Below are 14394 nucleotides of genomic sequence, written 5' to 3' on the forward strand. Positions count from 1 at the left end.
AAAGTCAACCAGCCGTGGTGGCGGGGGGAGGGGAGGTTGCTCATAAAGAGACTTTGGGGGGACAACCGTCTTCTTTTATTCTTACGTCCGAAGGAGATTTGCCAACGCGGACACCGACCCGGGACCCTGCCGTAGCCAGATTGCGCAATTTTTTTTTGCCGGGGCGCAATGAACTGAAGGGTCCTCTGTCCAAAAAAAAAAAAGGGCACATTGCCAGGCATCGCAGATTCCATATCTACTGACAAATGTGCCCGCTTTTTTTTTTTTTCTTGGATAAAAACCATTGTGTTAATTTTTTTATTTATTTTTTTCTCAGTGCTTGAAGACTTTGGAGTTACCAGTTGGTACTCAGTCGTGCTGCATGATACCGTGAGATAATTCCCAAAGTTCATGATCTTCCTAAAAGCTTATCCTCCTTTCCCCCCCTTTTACCTCTGACCACCCCCAGCAGTAACGAGCCTTCTCTACGGCAGCTGTACATGTGCACTTTTGAAATACAAAAAAAAAGTTTAGGTCTTTTTTTTTTTTTATTTAAAACGAGGGGTTGGCGGGTGCTACAAAACTTTTTGTTTACGAAACGTTGAGAATATTTTTTTTTTTCCTTATTTTGTACAAAGTAAAGCAAATTTGGTTTAACTTAAGGTCTTCCAGTTGAGATTGAGCATGTCAGGGGTTTCAGTTGGAAAGCTGTTGAACCAGTTGAAAGACAAATAGCTCACAAATGTATGTGCAAAAGTTTTTATTTTTATTTATTTTTTTAAAAAAAGATTATACCAGTTAATGTCCATCACTGGTCAAGTCAAGAAGGCCAAGGAAGTCAGGCTGGAGTTAGCTCACATTGCTAGAATTGCAATTTTTTTGCTGTGGTAGCCATCATGTCCAACGATGATTTGTAGGACATGTTCCAAGTCTCGGGGCCGGTTTGACCGAGCCACAGACCTTTCCTTTTTTTTTTTTTCGTGCTGTGCATCTGGTTTTAAGCTTGTCCAAAAATCTAAAGGCCAAAACCCTTTTGTGAGCCTAAAATGGTCCCAAGGCTTGTTTGCCACCTTAGTAAAGAGCAGGCTGGATCTTAAGAAGGTCAGATTGAAATTGGCTATCATACCATGATATGCTAATTGGCTATCATACCATGCTATGATTGCAACTTTTTGGTATGGTAGCCAACACATTGGCCAGATGCTTTCCCTGACTGCTTGCATGGAATAGCTTGCTACATAGCCTTGTGATTTCCATCCATCATGGCCAGTGATGGCTTGTAGGACATGTTCCAAGTCTTGGGCCTGTTTGACTTAAGCCATAGGCAGTTCCTTTTGCGCTGTGGATCTAGTTTTAGGCTTGTTCAAAAAAATCTAAAGGCCGGAGCCTTTCAGGAGTCTAAAATGGTTCCACAGCTCCTTCATCACATTAGTAAAGAGCAGGCAAGATCTACAGAACCGTGAAAGAGTACTAGGATAGAAGGATCAATTCCTATCATTATGGATGATTGAGCTCTTTGCCTTATCTAAGTTGACCTTGAGGGGAGCGCTCTTCCCGATTACATAGAGAGGCTGTTTGTTAACTTGTCATGGCCAGCGATGGTTCAGATTAAAGAAACTTTGTGCTATGGTAGCTGTCGTGGCCAGCGATGGTTTTTGGACATGTTCCAAGTCTCAGGCCTGTTTGACTAAGCCATAGGCCGCTCCTTTTGTGCTGTGTATCTAATTTTAAAATCTAAAGGCCTAGAGCCTTTTATGAGCCTAAAATAGTTCCACAGCTTGGTTGTCACCTTAGGAAAGAGCAGGCTAAATCTCAAGAAGGTCAGATTGGCTGTCATTGCTATGATTGCAACTTCTTGGTATGATCTCCAACACTTTGGCCAGACCTTGAAGGACAAATAGCTCACAAATGTATATGTACATTTTTTTTTTTTTTTTTTAAATAATGCCAGTTAATGTCCAGCTCTGGTCAAGTCAAGGTGGCCAAGAAGGTCAGATTGTACTTGCTCTCGTTGCTATGATTGCAACTTTTTGCTATGGTAGCCGTCATGGCCAACAATGATTTGTAGGACATGTTCCAAGTCTCAAGCCAGTTTGATTAAGCCATAGGCCGCTCCTTTTGTGCTGTGTATCTAATTTTAATCTTGTCCGAAAATCTAAAGGCCTAAAGCCATTTGTGAGCCTAAAATAGTTCCACAGCTTGGTTGTCACCTTAGGAAAGAGCAGGCTAGATCTCAAGAAGGTCAGATTGGCTGTCATTGCTATGATTGCAACTTCTTGGTATGATCTCCAACACTTTGGCCAGACCTTGTCCGGGAATATTAGCTTTGTATGTTTAGTCAGATGGTTGCCATCTGTCATGGCCAGTTGAGATTGAGCTAAGCGAAGGACAAATAGCTCACAAATGTATATGTCAACTTAAAAAAAAAAAAAAATTATACCAGTTAATGTCCAGCATTGGTCAAGTCAAGAAGGCCAAGAAGGTCAGATTGTACTTGCTTTCGTTGCTATGATTGCAACTTTTTGCTATGGTAGTCGTCATGGCCAACAATGATTTGTAGGACATGTTCCAAGTCTCAAGCCAGTTTGACTAAGCCATAAGCCGCTCCTTTTGCGCTGTGTATCTAATTTTAATCTTGTCCAAAAATCTAAAGGCCTAGAGCTTTTTGTGAGCCTAAAATAGTTCCACAGCTTGGTTGTCACCTTAGGAAAGAGCAGGCTAGATCTAAAGAAGGTCAGATTGAAATTGGCTCTCATTGCTATGATTGCAACTTCTTGGTATGATAGCCAACACATTGGCCAGATGCTTTCCCTGACTGCTTGCATGGAATAACTTGCTATGTAGCCTTGTGATTTCCATCCATCATGGCCAGTGATGGCTTGTAGGACATGTTCCAATCTTGGGCCTCTTTGACTTAAGCCATAGGCAGTTCCTTTTGCGCTGTGGATCTAGCTTTAGGCTTTTTCAAAAAATCTAAACGCCGGAGCCTTTCAGGAGTCTAAAATGGTTCCACAGCTCCTTCATCACATTAGTAAAGAGCAGGCAAGATCTACAGAACCGTGAAAGAGTACTAGGATAGAAGGATCAATTCCTATCATTATGGATGATTGAGCTCTTTGCCTTATCTAAGTTGACCTTGAGGGGAGCGCTCTTCCCGATTACATAGAGAGGCTGTTTGTTAACTTGTCGTGGCCAGCGATGGTTTTTGGACATGTTCCAAATCTCAGGCCAGTTTGACTAAGCCATAAGCCGCTCCTTTTGCGCTGTGTAGCTAATTTTAATCTTGTCCAAAAATCTAAAGGCCTAGAGCCTTTTGTGAGCCTAAAATAGTTCCACGGCTTGGTTGTCACCTTAGGAAAGAGCAGGCTAGATCTAAAGAAGGTCAGATTGAAATTGGCTCTCATTGCTATGATTGCAACTTCTTGGTATGATCGCCAACACTTTGACTAGACCTTGTCCGGGAATATTAGCTTTGTATGTTTAGTCAGATGGTTGCCATCTGTCATGGCCAGTTGAGATTGAGCTAATCGAAGGACAAATAGCTCACAAATGTATATGTCAACTTAAAAAAATAATAATAATTATACCAGTTAATGTCCAGCATTGGTCAAGTCAAGAAGGCCAAGAAGGTCAGATTGCAATTGCTCTCATTGTTATGATTGCAGCATTTTGCTATGGTAGCCAACACTTTGGCCAGATCTTGTCCTTGACTGTCTGCATGGAATAGCTTGGTACATGGCCTGTGGTTCCCATCTGTCATGGCCAGTTGAGATTGAGCATGTCGGGGTTTCGGTTGAAAAGCTGTTGAACTAGCTGAAGGACAAATAGCTCACAAATGTATATGTACATTTTTTTTTTTTTAATGATGGCAGTTAATGTCCAGCTCTGGTCAAGTCAAGGTGGCCAAGAAGGTCAGATTGTACTTGCTCTCATTGCTATGATTGCAACTTTTTGCTGTGGTAGCCATCATGGCCAACAATGATTTGTAGGACATGTTCCAAGTCTCAGGCCTGTTTGACTAAGCCATAGGCCATTCCTTTTGCGCTGTGTATCTAATTTTAATCTTGTCCAAAAATCTAAAGGCCTAGAGCCCTTTGTGAGCCTAAAATAGTTCCACAGCTTGTTTGCCACCTTAGTACAGAGCAGGCTAGATCTTGAGAAGGTCAGATTGAAACTGGCTCTCATTGCTATGATTGCAACTTCTTGGTATGATAGCCAACACATTGGCCAGATGCTTTCCCTGACTGCTTGCATGGAATAACTTGCTACGTAGCCTTGTGATTTCCATCCATCATGGCCAGTGATGGCTTGTAGGACATGTTCCAATCTTGGGCGTCTTTGACTTAAGCCATAGGCAGTTCCTTTTGCGCTGTGGATCTAGTTTTAGGCTTGTTCAAAAAAATCTAAAGGCCGGAGCCTTTCAGGAGTGTAAAATGGTTCCACAGCTCCTTCATCACATTAGTAAAGAGCAGGCAAGATCTACAGAACCGTGAAAGAGTACTAGGATAGAAGGATCAATTCCTATCATTATGGATGATTGAGCTCTTTGCCTTATCTAAGTTGACCTTGAGGGGAGCGCTCTTCCCGATTACAAAGAGAGGCTGTTTGTTAACTTACAGCCCTTAGCTCGTTAACTAATAGAGGTGCTGTGTGCGGCCTGAGCCCTGATCTGAGATCACCTGTGCTGAGATGGTTGGGGGTCTCAGGGGAGATTCTTCTGGAGATGCTCACAGGAATCTAAATCAATTGCGCAAACCTTTCACTCTAATTGTTTCGGAAGATCTCAGAGAAGGGCTGAGCTGTCACACAGCCTCTGGCCTTCTAAAAAAAAAAAAAAGACGGGCCTCAGCCTTTTTTGCACCTCTCTGGTCAGCTTGATATGGCCTGGCTGGCCAGTGAAAACAGTCGGCTTTCGTAATTTTTTTGTGTTACTCTTCCCTAAGGGCTGCGCAGGCTCTGGAAGTTCCATTGGGCGCTTCCTGACAGAGTGAAGGAAAGTCATTTTGATTATTAGATCAACATGTCTTTCGCCTATAGATCATAGTTTTGGGGCTCCCCCTTATCACAGTACTATACAGCACGACAATTATTTAAAGAGTGAAAAATCTTGACTGCTGCTTAAAGCCAGAGGTGAGCGAATGTGAGCAGGCCGCAACACGTAGGGAGAAAAGATTGGTCTAGTTAGGTTAACACCTTCCCACCCAAAGAACGTGAGCAGGCCGCAATGCGTAGGGGGGAAAGATTGTTCTAGTTAGGTTAACACCTTCCCACCCAAAGAACGTGAGCAGGCCGCAATGCGTAGGGGGGGAAAGATTGGTCTAGCTAGGTTAACACCTTCCAACCCAAAGAACGTGAGCAGGCCGCAACGCGCAGGGGGGAAAGATTGGTCTAGTTAGGTTAACACCTTCCCACCCAAAGAACGTGAGCAGGCCGCAATGTGTAGGGGGAAAAGATTGGTCTAGTTAGGTTAAAACCTTCCCACACAAAGAACGTGAGCAGGCCGCAACACGTAGGGAGGAAAGATTGGTCTAGTTAGGTTAACACCTTCCCACCCAAAGAACGTGAGCAGGCCACAATGTGTAGGGGGGAAAGATTGGTCTAGTTAGGTTAACACCTTCCCACCCAAAGAACGTGAGCAGGCTGCAATGTGTAGGGGGGGAGAGATTGGACTAGTTAGGTTAACACCTTCCCACCCAAAGAACATGAGCAGGCCGCAACTTGTAGGGGGAAAAGATTGGTCTAGTTAGGTTAACACCTTCCCACCCAAAGAACATGAGCAGACCGCAACGCGTAGGGGGAAGATTGGTCTAGTTAGGTTAACACCTTCCCACCCAAAGAATATGAGCAGGCCACAATGTGTAGGGGGGGGGAAACATTGGACTAGTTAGGTTAACACCTTCCCACCCAAAGAACGTGAGCAGGCCGCAACATGTAGGGAGAAAAGATTGGTCTATTTAGGTTAAAACCTTCCCACCCAAAGAACATGAGCAGACCGCAACGTGTAGGGGGAAAATATTGGTCTAGTTAGGTTAACACCTTCCAACCCAAAGAACGTGAGCAGGCCGCAACGCGTAGGGGGAAATATTGGTCTAGTTAGGTTAACACCTTCCCATCCAAAGAATGTGAGCAGGCCGCAATGTGTAGGGGGAAAAGTTTGGTCTAGTTAACACCTTCCCACCCAAAGAACGTGAGCAGGCCACAATGTGTAGGGGGAAAAGATTGGTCTAGTTAGGTTAAAACCTTCCCACACAAAGAACATGAGCAGGCCGCAATGCGTAGGGGGGGAAAGATTGGTCTAGCTAGGTTAACACCTTCCAACCCAAAGAACGTGAGCAGGCCGCAACGCGCAGGGGGGAAAGATTGGTCTAGTTAGGTTAACACCTTCCCACCCAAAGAACGTGAGCAGGCCACAATGTGTAGGGGGGAAAGATTGGTCTAGTTAGGTTAACACCTTCCCACCCAAAGAACGTGAGCAGGCTGCAATGTGTAGGGGGGGAGAGATTGGACTAGTTAGGTTAACACCTTCCCACCCAAAGAACGTGAGCAGGCCGCAACTTGTAGGGGGAAAGATTGGTCTAGTTAGGTTAACACCTTCCCACCCAAAGAACATGAGCAGACCGCAATGCGTAGGGGGAAGATTGGTCTAGTTAGGTTAACACCTTCCCACCCAAAGAATATGAGCAGGCCACAATGTGTAGGGGGGGGGGGGAAGATTGGACTAGTTAGGTTAACACCTTCCCACACAAAGAACGTGAGCAGGCCGCAACATGTAGGGAGAAAAGATTGGTCTATTTAGGTTAAAACCTTCCCACCCAAAGAACATGAGCAGACCGCAACGTGTAGGGGGAAAATATTGGTCTAGTTAGGTTAACACCTTCCCACCCAAAGAACGTGAGCAGGCCGCAACGCGTAGGGGGAAAGATTGGTCTAGTTAGGTTAACACCTTCCCATCCAAAGAATGTGAGCAGGCCGCAACGTGTAGGGGGAAAAGTTTGGTCTAGTTAACACCTTGCCATCCAAACCGGCGTCCTGTTTTCTGGGCTATTACACCCAGGGGGGTGGAATGGTCTGACTAGTCATGTGGCCATTTTGATTGGCTGTCACCTTGGCCACGTGACTGGGAGCTGGTCCCGCGGACACCAGGTGCTGTCCTTGACAGCTCGTTGTCTGGTCTGAGCGTGCGCAGTGAACGCGTTCTCAGCACAGGAAACCTCCGCCGCCCGTACATACATCTGAGTGGAGTGTGGGGCGTTAAAGCTTGCCCTTATCACTGCCACACATGTGCGTTACGTGGGCATCAAGAGATTTAAAAAAAATACTGTGAATCTAGCTAGATAAGGTGATACTATTTTTTTTTTTTTGCAAATGTGGCGATTTCGGCGGCCGGCGCGGTTCTATTCACTCACCTCTGGGTAAAAGTATACTCGTCACCAATTCTTTTTTTTTTTCGCTGGACGGTTTATTGTAAACTTTTGATGCCAACAAGTTTTTCCGGTGAATAAAGAGCCTTGAAAATGGTAACAAGTTTACTTTGGGAAAGTAAAAAAAAAAAAAAAAATTTTTTTTTTTTTGTTGAACATATATCTGAATTCCTGACAGAGCGTCTGCTTCCGCTCGCTCTGCTTCATATACTGTTTACATGATTTAACCTTGCAAAAAATATACATATATATAGATATATATGTGGAATACTGTGCACCTTTGCATGCAAGAACTGTTTTGACATGTAACATTCTTTTGACGAATGGAAAAAAAACAAAAAAAAAACAAACAAAAAAAACTATTTTTAGCCGTGCAATATCGCGTGTTCCTCTTATTTGTTTTTGTTATTTAAAAAGAAATATATATATATGAAAATTTAAGGTACTATAAAAGGAGAAAGAATTACGATTTGTATTTTTTTAAAAGAAGAATTTGTTGTATTTCTGCTTTTTTTTTTTTTCCGGTTTCCTGTGGCAGAGAATTTGTGTTTTTGTTATGAATATTTTTTTTTTTTTTTTTTTTTTTTTACTTTATTATTCTTTTTTGTGGCATGTGTAACTGTGTAGCTTCCTTAATGTGGAGGTGGTGGGATGACCCCGTCGCAAGCTTAGGCCGAACGATCAGTCTAAGCCCTTGTACACACACGGGTCGGAGATTCCGACAACCAAATCCGTCGGAGTAATTCCGGAAGAGGTCCGGAAATGATGTTGCATACACACGGTCGGACTAAGTTGACGGAAAATCCGATCGTTCAGAACGTGATGACGTTATTTCGTTAGGACGGGACTACGTACAGGCTAGTAGCCAATAGCTTTGGTGTAAGAATTTGATCTGAGCATGCGTGGCACTTTGTCCGTCGGAGTAGGCTACACATGATTGGAGTATGTCCGATCGGAGCATTTTGTCGGAAAAGTTTTACCGGCAAGTTGGAAAAGTTGGTCCGTCGGATATTCCGACGGAAACAGTCCGATGGAGACCACACACAGTCGGAATATCCGACAAAAACGGTCCGATAGGACACATTCCGTCGGAATCTCCGACCGTGTGTACAAGGGCTAATGGGGCCCCTCCCCCTCCTTGGACATTGATGCTTGTTGAGTTTCGCTTGGCGGTTGTACGGTTTTGCCGGCCGCGTTAGGGGAAGGGAAGGGGGGGGGGGGTAATGCTTTGGTATTGAAGGGGTTACAAATAATATGGCGGCCTAGGAGGTGAACGAAGTTCTTCCACGAGTGCCAAACTTCTATAGGAACTTGTCTTTGTTGCTGCTTGCTCAGCAAGTCACCCGGATCCAGGACGGTTCGGTTGTTGTGGAATATGTTTTGTGTCACGCTTCCCTGTGCATTCTGGGAAGTGTACTTTTTTTTTTTTTTCCTACAGTGTTTCTAAAATAACCCCCCCCAGCAGCACTACAGATCCCAGGAGGCCCGTCGGAATGCACCTTTTAGATCTCCCCGAGGGGTGAATTCCAATCATTATTAGATTATTGTGCCCTTTGCCTTATCAAAGGTGTCCTTCAGGGGAGCGCTCTTAGAGAGGCCATTCTGGTAAAAACTTCCAGCCCTCGGCTCTTTCATTTATAGGGGTGCCGTGTGCAGTCTAAGCCCTGATCTGAGAAGACCACCTGGTTTGGGGGTGTCTGGAGATGCTTAGAGGATTGAATGGAGGAACCTGAATTGATGGTACAAAGGCCTCAATACTCTGATGGCAGATTGTTTCAGCCGCTCTCTCCGTGAAGGGCTCCTCTGTCACACAGCCCCTGGCTTTAAAGACTTGAGCCCAGGTCTTTTTTTCCTGGTCAGGCATGGCCGGGCAGTGAAAATGGATCATTTTTTGGGGGTTCCCTTAGGCCTGTGCAGGCTCTGGAAGTGCAAGTGGGCCCACGAGGTGAAAGTTCTCCTCCCGGGGGGCCACGTTAGGTATCCGATATGCCACCTTTTGAGGTCAACATTCAGCAGGCGTGGCAGCAGGGAGGACCTCAGAATGTCATAATTTAGGTGCAAGGCTTCAAGAGCCTGTATGGGCTGGAAAGGAACAAAGTTGATGCCGTGTAAAAATGCTGCCCAGGTTACGGTATCAAATCCGATTCAAAGTAGAGTTACCCTTAAAAGGCCCTGATCTTGCCATTGGGTGGACTGCAGATGCCGTGGCACAACTCTTGTGGCCAGGTGGCAGGGTATACCAGTCCCTCTATTATTTTCCTTTACTCCGTGTCAGCTTCCGTCTGATTCTTCTTAAGTCTCCGTTTGTCACGCTCATTGGCGGTCTCCTGACGCTTGTCTGTGTATTATCTGGGCGGTGGGTGATGGGGGGAAAACGGTTTACGCTCCGTGCCCTTTTACGTTCTTCCTTGATGGTCTCGATGTCATATTTAACGTTTTATTTTGTTGGAAAGAGAAAAAAAAAAATTGTAAACACGAAGCTAACACGACTGTAATACCGCGTTCACGAAGATGCCGGTTCTGGAAGGAATCTCCTGTACCAGTTGCCATGGTGACGACCATTTTGTGAAACTGAGCCAATTCCTTTGCTGGAAGTCGGCCCGATTGCCGAGGCACTGAGCGTCTTGTGCTCCCCCCCTCCCCCCCCCGGTGGATCTGACTGGTTCCTAGCAAATGAATAAGCTGCTTTCTCACGGCGAGCAAAATGGCCTTCGTTGGGTCACAGGTACACTTTAAATAGCGCTGAATATGTCTTTATTTTTTGCATGGCTCAGGTTTTTGCTACTATTTTGCGGGTAAGGATTTTGTTCCGGCTGATCGGGAAAAAAAAGGCGTCACGACACATAGGCTGGAATATAATTTACATTATCAGAGGGGGGTGGGAAGGGGGTGTTGGAAATTTGGAGTCCACTGCAATGTTTCCACACATCGCTGAGTGGTGCGTTCTTACCATAGCTTTAAGGCAAGGGCGAGCAGATTATGATGTCAAGGCAAGGCGGCCATGATGTCTATCTACAACCTCCAGCGAGTCTGATGGGACTTATACATACGGGAATGGTGATGGGAGTATGTTCTATACACATAGGATTCAAAATGGCTGCCGTGTAGTGAGCTGCGTGCCGTAGACAGGACAGGTCATCGTGTGGTAGAGCCCCAGATGATTGGTAGTATTCCAGAATGTCTGACGTACGTTGGTTTCCATGAGGCAGTCTGACAATAATTGGTGAGGAGAGGTTGGTGGGATTCCAAAATGGCTTCTGTGGCAAATTGGTGCCTGGTTTGTCGGTTCTTTGAGGTAGACTGGCAGGGCTTCACAATGGCTGCTGTGCGGTAAGGTAGATTGTCAAGATTTTAAAATGGCTGCTAGATTGTTCGGGAGACTGTCAGGCCTCAAAATGGCTACTAGGTGTTGAACTCCATGAGGTAAACTGGTAGGAGCTTAGTGGGTTTCACTTGATAGGAATCCAAAATTGCTTCCTCATAGATGGCTTAGTGAGGTCACAGAACTTCAGAACAGCTTCTAGAGTGGTGGAAGGAGTGAGGTCACTTGGCAGGAATCCAAAATGGCTTCTTGGTGGAGGGCTTAGAGGAGTCACCTGACAGGATTCCAAGATGGTCTATAGATGGTGGACATAGTGGGGTCATCCAACAAGATTCCAAAATGGCTTCTTGGTGGAGGGCTTAGTGGAGTCGCCTGACAGGATTCCAAGATGGTCTATAGATGGTGGACATAGTGGGGTCATCCAACAAGATTTCAAAATGGCTTCTTGGTGGAGGGCTTAGTGGAGTCACCTGACAGGATTCCAAGATGGTTTCTAATGGTGGACAAAGTGAGGTCACGCAACAGGATTCCAAAATGGCTTTTTGGTGGAGGACTTATCGCAATCATCTGACAGGATTCCAAGATAGTTTCTAGATGATGGACAAAGTAAGGTCACCCAACAGGATTTCAAAATGGCTTCTTGGGGGAGGGTTCAGTGGAGTCGTCTAACAATATTCCAAGATGGTCTATAGATGGTGGACATAGTGGGGTCATCCAACAAGATTCCAAAATGGCTTCTTGGTAGAGAACTTAGTGGATTCACCTGACAGGATTCCAAAATGGCTTCTAGATGGTGGGCTCAGTAAAGTTACATAACTGGAATCTATAGTGGATTCATGGTGGGGGGTGGGGCTCAGTGGAGTCATCTAACAGGATTTTTAAGATGCTTTCTACATGGAGAGCTTGATGTGTTTACATGGCTGCACCATAGATGGCTTAGTGGGGGGTCACAGGACTTTAGAATGGCTTCTAGGGATGTGCGAGAAGTGAGGTCACCTGGCAGGAATTCAAATGGCTTCTTGTGGAGGGCTTGGTAAAGTTACCTAACATGATTCCAAGATGGTTTCTAGATAGTGAACACAGTGAGATCACCCAACAGAAAATGGCTTCTTGGTGGAGGGCTTAGTTGAGTCACCTGAAAGGATTCCATGATAGTTTCTAGATGGTGGACAAAGAGAGGTCACCCAACGGGATTTCAAAATGGCTTCTTGGTGGAGGGCTTAGTGGAGTCACCTGACAGGATTCCAAGATGGTTTCTAATGGTGGACAAAGTGAGGTCACGCAACAGGATTCCAAAATGGCTTTTTGGTGGAGGACTTATCGCAATTATCTGACAGGATTCCAAGATAGTTTCTAGATGATGGACAAAGTAAGGTCACCCAACAGGATTTCAAAATGGCTTCTTGGGGGAGGGTTCAGTGGAGTCATCTAACAATATTCCAAGATGGTTTCTAGATGGTGGGCCGGGTAAGTTCCATGACAGGAATCGAAAATAGGCTTGGTGGAGTCATGTAAAAGGATTTCAAGATGGTTTCTAGATGGCGTCTCATGACTGGCATCCAAAATTGGTTCTTCGTGAAGAACCTACTGGAGTTGCCTGACATTAATCCATGATGGTTGCTAGATGATGGACTCAGTGAGGCCACACAACAGAAATTCAATGTGACGTATTGGTGGAGGGCTTATTGGCGTCACATAACAGGATTCCAAAACGTCTTCTCGGTGGAGTATTTGTTGGAGGTCACATGACAGGGTTCATTATGGCTGCCATTGCTGCATACAAAGTGATAGGGAAGCCAAATGGCTGCTATGTAACAGGGGGTATAAGAGACAACCAAGAAAAATGGAAATGTGTGCTGTGAGGGAAAGTGGTTCAAGCCACAGGAATTCAAAATGGCTGCCATCAAATGGATAAGATGACATAGTTGTCAAGACAACGGTCAGCTTTGTGTGAAGGCCGCTTCATCGCTCAAGCAGAACGATAGAATTAAAGGCCTGGCTATACTTGCCCCATGGGTCCTTCTCTTTGATATCATTAGGAAAATTCACAGTGGCCTAAGTGTTTTTTTTTTATTTTTTTACAACATCAATTTCTAGCTGTGGGGTGCCATCTGTGCCCCTTTCAGGTGTAGTTTGTGGTGTGGTGTGGTTTAAGTTGGTGGACCCTCTGACACAATCCGATCCATTAGATACAAATTACTCCAACCCTGGGCTTCTCTCGTCATAGACTGAAGATGGCCAGACACCTTACAATCTGGTTGTCCTATCCCCTTTCGATCTACTAATAGCCCTCTAGTGGGGGGGGGGAGGGGGGTGGATATAAATTCAATTGGATGTTTAAGCAGGCCTTGACATAGTTTTGGTAAATCCAATGGTTGCCATGCATCAATCACTCATTCAATGTGACATGGCACCTTAGAAGGGATTGTATAGAGTCCATTTGAAACATGGCTGCCTGAGTTCCCCAATAGAAGACCAGGAAAAGAAGTGTTTTGCGCCATATGGAAAGGGTCACATTGGAACATCTTCCACCATTTTGGAAATTCTCTTGGTGAGGGAAACATCGTTTTTTTTTTTTTAATCTTTGGTCTTCACTCCACTAACAACTGCCAGGGCCATCGAGGATCAGATTGCACGCTCCTCTCTGAATCCTCCCACATATACTTCACCGAAATTTCCGCCATCTTGTTTTTTTTTTTTTTGATTGGGCAGTAAAGTGTTGAATTAGCAGAGCCACGTGCCGTTATTCGGTTGCCGCGTCTTACGCACAAAGAGGTGGATGTAAGCTAAGACTCGGCGGACTGTAAAGTGACTCCAGCATTCGGTGAAGACAATATTTAGATGTCTTCGCTCCTTGGTAGAAGACGAGGTGGTTTATTTTTAGGGCCGGATCGATTTCATCTGTAGCTTCCCTCTAAGCCGCAGGAATCCCGTTCGGAAAAGCCCTTTTGGTAAAACGATCTCCGTCTATACGTCTCTGAGTCGCCGCGGGGAGGAGGAGGGGGGGAGGGGTCCGGGGTTATTGCACTTAGAGTCTCCTCTTACAGATCAGCTGCTTTTTTTTTTTTTTCTTACCTCATGTGCGTCCCCCATCCTCCGTCTTCCATTACCGCATCCATTAACTGCGCATTTCTTGACTGCATCCTGTAAACGCATTTTACGATAGAAAGGATCACTGACCCCCCCCCCAAAAAAAATAAGGAACCCCTCCGGCCTTTCCTCTGACAAAAGCTACCGCTAGGTCGAGCGAAGGTTCTCGAATTTTATATTTATTACAGCCTGACCTTATGTCGGAGATTGCGGTCATGGCGTTGGCTTCTTCCGCCATCTTTTTAGCGCCATGAGGAAGCAGGGAGGTATTGCAGGGCTGAAAGTGGCAAGAACTGAGCTCAGACGTTTATATTTAACGCTTTTTATTTTATTTTATTTTTTTCTGTACCTCTTGAAACGTGTTTGCGGCGCGACCTGTGCCGTCAAAGGGGTTAAAATATGTAACTGTATGGGGAGAGGGGGAGGGAATGGGGTGGGGAGGGAATGGGGTGGGGGAGGGGTATGAGGCACTTGAAAATAAATATCAAATCATATTCTACTGCTGTTTTTATTGCAATAAATTGTTGATACTGTTGACTGGTCTGCGTCTTTTTTCTTTTTGTTGCTGAGGCTCCGCCTCCC

General features: G+C 45.2%; 1 long non-coding RNA gene across 1 annotated transcript; it reads left to right on the forward strand.

The window, feature by feature from the left end:
- Positions 1-36: 36 nt before the first annotated feature.
- LOC143933422 (uncharacterized) lies at positions 37-13295 on the forward strand. The gene is made up of 2 exons (XR_013263090.1): positions 37-11235; positions 11334-13295. It is a non-coding gene; the product is annotated as an uncharacterized LOC143933422 (long non-coding RNA).
- Positions 13296-14394: the final 1099 nt, after the last annotated feature.

This window comes from Lithobates pipiens, unplaced genomic scaffold (assembly GCF_037356315.1).
Source record: "Lithobates pipiens isolate NorthernLeopardFrog02 unplaced genomic scaffold, aLitPip1_a1.2 Scaffold_27, whole genome shotgun sequence".
In the NCBI taxonomy this organism is placed as follows: Eukaryota; Metazoa; Chordata; class Amphibia; order Anura; family Ranidae; genus Lithobates; species Lithobates pipiens.